Source organism: Lithobates pipiens, unplaced genomic scaffold (genome assembly GCF_037356315.1).
Source record: "Lithobates pipiens isolate NorthernLeopardFrog02 unplaced genomic scaffold, aLitPip1_a1.2 Scaffold_25, whole genome shotgun sequence".
Taxonomy (NCBI): domain Eukaryota; kingdom Metazoa; phylum Chordata; class Amphibia; order Anura; family Ranidae; genus Lithobates; species Lithobates pipiens.
In genome coordinates, this window is record NW_027507787.1 from 225608639 (window position 1) to 225614638 (window position 6000).

Here is a 6000-nt window from a genome sequence, read left to right on the forward strand (position 1 = left end):
ATTACCCGATCTGGTTAATGAACTTTGGACTGGCTGACTACCCGATCTGGCTACTGGACTCTGACTATGCTTGACTATGCTTTTTTCTATTTACCTTTTATTTTTATTAATAAACAAGTGTGATTTGATTGTACTTCTGTCTCAGTCTGTTTCATGGTTTCTGATATATCTCCAATCCTCTGTCTTCCTTCTGACTGTCCCCCTCAAGAACGACGAAAGGGCCTGGCTGTTTCCAATTCAGCTTGACAGAAGCTTTTAAACAGACTACCTCAACGGGCTGCAATATCTTCTCGTTTTGGTCCAACCGCCAGATTTTTCCCACTCCTTCTGCTGGGGCCTTTTCTTCCTGCACCAAGTGCTGATAAACTGGTTGAAACATAGGGTGTACACTGGGTTTTGAAGTGTTTTGTCCTCGAATTAGAGGTACTAGCAATCTCCTCACCAGATCGGTATTAGTCCCTATGATGAGGGAACTTCTTCCAGTCCCTGGAGGGTGGGGACAAACTACTGCCAGGGTAACAAAAGTCTCTGCCTCTCCTGCAACTGAGAGGTCAAAGGCCAGCCTAATTGATAGGTAGCCTTCATAGATGAAGTTTTGGGTTTCTACGCCCCAGATCTCCAATTCTTCCAACTTCTGTAGCGGCAAGTGTTTGAGGTGCTTGTCGTAGAAGTTCCTGTAAAGGAGAGTTACCTGAGCTCTGGTATCCAAAAGGGCCTTGGTATAAATCCCCTCTATCTGAATGGAGACAATTATGGAGGGTCCCACTAGTTTGGGAGGGAACTTATGAGATGATGCAGGTTTGGCCTGTTCGGTGAGTCGTATCCTGGCTCCTTTCTTGCAAATATTTTTATCTGGCCTTTGATTCTGTTTGGCTTTGGGAGTCGAGTTTCTCTGGGATAACAAATGGGGCCTCTCGTGAGTGTTTGACACCTTGTTGCAGTTTCTTGGTATGGTTTGAATCTGTGGAGCTCACTGATGTAATAGGGCACCCAGCTGACTCCTTCACTGGGGCTCACTGAAGTTTTCCGCCGGCCTTTGGCAGTGTGTTTCAGGCTTTATTGGGCTCGGACATACTTGGTGGTAGTGTTCAACTCCTCCACAGTTGAAACAGGTCTTTGGCCTCACCGGCTTCTCTGTCTGAGCAGCTGTAGAACCCATTGGGGTCTTGGGTGTCGGGAGTTCATTTCTTTGTGGTTCAACTAATTTGGTAGTCAACATAGCCATCATCTCTAACATCTCCTTTTGCATCTGAAGTAATTTTTCTAGTTCAGAATCACACTTTGGCATGTTGTATAGGTGAGGACCAAGGCATTTGATCAGCGTTCACCACTAGGACACTAGACTCCCGAGAACCCCGTAGGATCTTGGACTGGAATTCTTTGATTCTCTTTGTGCTGTTGGACTGAACTTTCTTTTGTTTCTGCTCCCTTTCCATCTCCATCTTGGCTGCTTCATTAGTCTCTTCTATGAGCACCTTATCTGGAATGGAGAGGTCAACCAAACACTGCCTTAACTGGAACTTAATGTAGTCACTCCTCAGTCCTGTAGCCATGGACCTCAGGAATTTCTTCTGTACCAGTTCGGGCCCAAAGTGTTCATTTGAGTCTTCTCCTTTTGAGACAGACAACAGGTGGTCTTTCAATTCAATGGCTCTAAACAAGAAATCTTGAGGAGTCTGGTGACTACTCTGCGCCATATTCACCAGTTGATGATACAGTTCAGCAGCATCTTCCTCTTTGTGGTAGCTCTTTAATATTCTCCTTAGTTGAACTAAAGTCAGTCCATTCTTCATTTCCAGCATGCTTCTAATACTTAGGCCTGGGCTATTGGCCTTGACCACAGCTTCTACAATTTCAGATTCAAGATACCCTTTTTAGAGTCCCAGACCAATCTGATGCAAAAGGTTTGTGTAGGACAGCTTGTCTTTCTGCTTCTTCTCTCCTATCTGACCTTCAATCTTAAAATCCTTCCTGATGGTCACCTCTGGCAGGTGATTCCGAGAGAATCCCTGCATGACCGAAACAGGTCTTGGGGCCGACTGACCACCTCTTGGGTCTTCACATGTAAAACTTAGCTTTTTAATGTGTTCTGTAATCATGCTGGAGGTTTCCTGGAACCTCTCCTGTATATCATTATACTGTTGTTTCAGGTCTTTAAGTTGTTGTTCCGACTGTGAGCCTCTCTCGTGGGCCCTCTGTGTTTCAACAACGGCCCTTTTCTTCTTTGAAGGGGGTCCCCTGTCATTCTTGGTGGGTGTTGACCAGAAACTGACTTCCAGCATTGTTGGACCCACGTCTACAGAGCTAGGAGAACTTCCACTTGTTCCCACTGAGTGTGTAAGATAAAATTAGTTTTTTTCAGGTAACTTAACGCTGGTGCCTTTAAAGTTTTCAGGAACTCCCTTCCTCCACTCCAATAGCACATAGGTGAAGGAAGTCCCGTAATCTGGTCTGACAGATATCACCAGGCCTTCCTATCTGGGGACAATGCCTTCACAAATTGGCTGACCTGTTCTTCCTCCCAGTCTTCTCCTGGGAGCTCAATTGCCACACTCGCTTCTGAGCGGGCACCTTCCGCTTTGCACCACTGGACCACAGTGATGGTATCCATACTGGCGCCAAGAGGGTGGGCTTGCTTGCAGAGTGACAAGTAAATCCTGGATGAGCCCCCATGTGTAGCACTTACCCCCGAAGGAGCTGCTGGTAATTATTTGGGCTTGTACCCTGCTCTTGCTCTCCCTTGACACAGCTGTATAATGCTATTGATGCGAAACCCAATGGCAACAACAACCCAACAATAACATCAAATATTGTATTTTTTACTGTTACCTGAGCTCCTCTTGCTGTAAAGATAGGAAACAATCTCACACCAATTGTGCTTTAACCAACCGGAAATTTTACTGGAAACTGAGTTCAAAATCATAAACACAGTAACAATGGTAATATACAAAGTGGTACAATACTAATGGTGATATGCAATGTCAGAACATATAATAATTATGAGGCAGTCAAACATTCAGAATAAAAAATAGTAAATATAAACCCGCGCTGTGGAAGTATAAACAAACTGTATCCTAGGGCTGCTGCTGAAGTGAAAGGTAAATTCTCCAAAATAGTGATAGTGAAGATTAAAAATCAGCACTGCAGCTACTATTATATAAATGTGTATCAACAGTCATCACACATTAATATGTGTGCTATACAAATAACCAATTAAATTGCTGTGCACATAAGATATGACCAATTGGCCGATTAAAGTGCTATGTGCCAAACAGCAACATAGTGCATTCAAAAAATCATAACAACAATACATATAAAGTCTGTGCATAAATATCCTGTGCAGTCAGAGGAAGTTCATCCAAATGTATCCTATGCACGTGTGATATAGGTAGAGGTAGAAACATATATCAATCAATATTGTGCTTGAAAAAGTCCATCAAACATGCTGTGTATTATGGACGCAAATATCAGCTGTGATTCAAAAGGCTTCCTGTGCTCCCCTCCTGGTTCCCCACTCACCAGATGAAGCAGATAAAAAGGCCTGTATGTCACAGATGGCATCTGTCCACCGACCCGAGAATATACCAAATACCATGAGCGGGAGTGTCTCCAAGTGGTACTGGTGCTCAGAGTGGTAAGCCCATAACACTGGGCACTTTCCCACTTCCAGTACAGCCACGCAAACCCACACAGCTTGTAATCTGCTATACCGCACTGAATATCAGTATGTTATGACTCATATGCTCAAGGGTTCCCCCTAGATTGCAATACCTTCCCCTGTGCACACTGCAGAATAAAAGGCCTTATACTGAATGATAAGTCTCTTGTCTTCTTTCTTCAGCTATCTCAGTTAACTGCAGTGTTTGTATTCCATAGGTTTTGCAGATGGTAATGAAACGTAAAATAGTGAACAACAGCAACTTCAATTATGCAATACACCTATAACTTCCTTTTCTTTGAGGATACATCCCTAACCGTCAGTCAGTTCCTAGTGAAGAATAAGCTTTGAGGCCTGATTGAACACAGTCTAATTGGAAGGAAATGTTTTGTGGGACTGCGGGTCTCAGCAGCACTGTAGTGACTAGTCTATAGTGTGTTAAGTTCTGGGCAACATCCCTCTCACCACACCAGGCCTGGATAATTGGATACCTCTACTCCGGTGATTTCAGTCCTGCCACCAGCCAGCACCGTCACTCTGCACACTCCGGAAGATGATCGGGACCCTTGGTTGGCTCCGTCAAGTGTTCTGGATCCTGCTGTCCAGTCACGTTGCTGCTCCAGCACGCTTTGTCAAGCAGGCCGCGGCTCTTCCAGGCACACACTTACAGGTCCCTGCAGGCAGGTCTCACGTCCCGGGTAGAAAAGAAAGAAGATGGCCCTTTATTTCCTACCCAGCATGCAGTTTCGTCCCTTAGCCTCATGGGTAGGTAAGTGAGCACTGTGGGTAAGTGAGGATTTTCACAACTAAAACTTTAAGTCGCAAGAATTATAAATGTTCTGGCAACTAGAGGGAGCCAAATACTAATCTAATAGGATTACATTATTATATAGCAAAAATTCCAGCGCTATATATATATATATATATATTGTAGCAGAGCGGCCCAGAGAGAGCCAGGAAACGTCCTGTTCGGGGTTTATACGTCTCCCAGGCTCCTCTCGTACATGTTCAGAAATCTGTGATCCATGATCCAGTTCGGGTCTTGGTCCTCTTCCCCAGGCTAATTTAAGCTCACCTGAGCAGACAGCCTTTGCTCTCTGCCTGGGACATACACACAAAGTTGGTCTGTGAAGAGAGTAAGGTTGGTAGAGACTGATAAGCATTAGGCTTGGCCAGCCTGGTAGTGAGGGCCTGCAGATTGTATAGTTAGAGCCAAGACATGGCTAGGATTTGTGTTTTGCTATTTTGTCCTTTATTTTGTTTTCTGAAACACTGTACAGCACCTGTATTTGGACTTGTATGTAACACAAATAAACACAGCACTGCTTGTCACTTCATCTCTGGATTTGGTATCTGTGCCTGAGAAACTGCCCATCCCAGGGAGCTTTGTACCTGCTACCTGTCCCCCAGGTTACAATATATATATAATATTGGTGCACTATTCACTAGACATGTGCACAACAAAAACAATTGTTTAGTTTCATTCCATTTCTTTACATTTCCGTTGATTCGTAACGATTCGTAATTTTGTAAGACGTGAGTTTTCATATTCGGACTTTTTTGTAACAGTCTGATTTTCTTTGATTCATAATTTTGTTAGAAAATAATTTTCGTTTATTCGGTACATTACTCGTAATTTAGTAATTGTTACTTTTGTGAGATTGCCTTTTTCGTTGATTCGTACTTTCGTAGGAAATAAAGAATAATAATCCTATACTTGCTTTTCTAATAAGTCCTGTACTTACTCCAGTCCACTCCCTCAGTCACCAGACCGGACTCCATCTCCTCCTCAACTGAATCTAAAAAGATTCAGGAATCCAGTGTGACTCAGACCCAAAAGGGATAAGCTGATTGGCTAAAGATATTAAGTAAGATACATCACTCACTGCCCATTCGAAAGAACGATTCAAGTACACGAAATTACAAACATACAAAATAATAAACATACATATTAAAATACACTAATGCTGTGAACACACAATCACACATTCCGACAACAAAATCCATGGGATTTTTTTCCAACGGATGTTGGCTCAAACTTGTCTTGCAAACGCACGGTCACACAATGTTGTCAGAAATTCTGAACGTCAAGAACGTGATGACGTACAACACATACAACTAGCCGAGAAAATTGAAGTTCAATAGCCAATGCGGCTCTTCTGCTCAATTCTGAGCATGCGTGGCACTTTGTGAATCGGAATTGTGTACACACGATCGGAATTTACGTGAACGGATTTTGTTGTTGGAAAATTTGAGAACCGGATCTCAAACTTTGTGTGACAGAAATTCCAATGGAAAATGTCTGATGGAGCCTACACACGGTCGTAATTTCCGACAAAAGG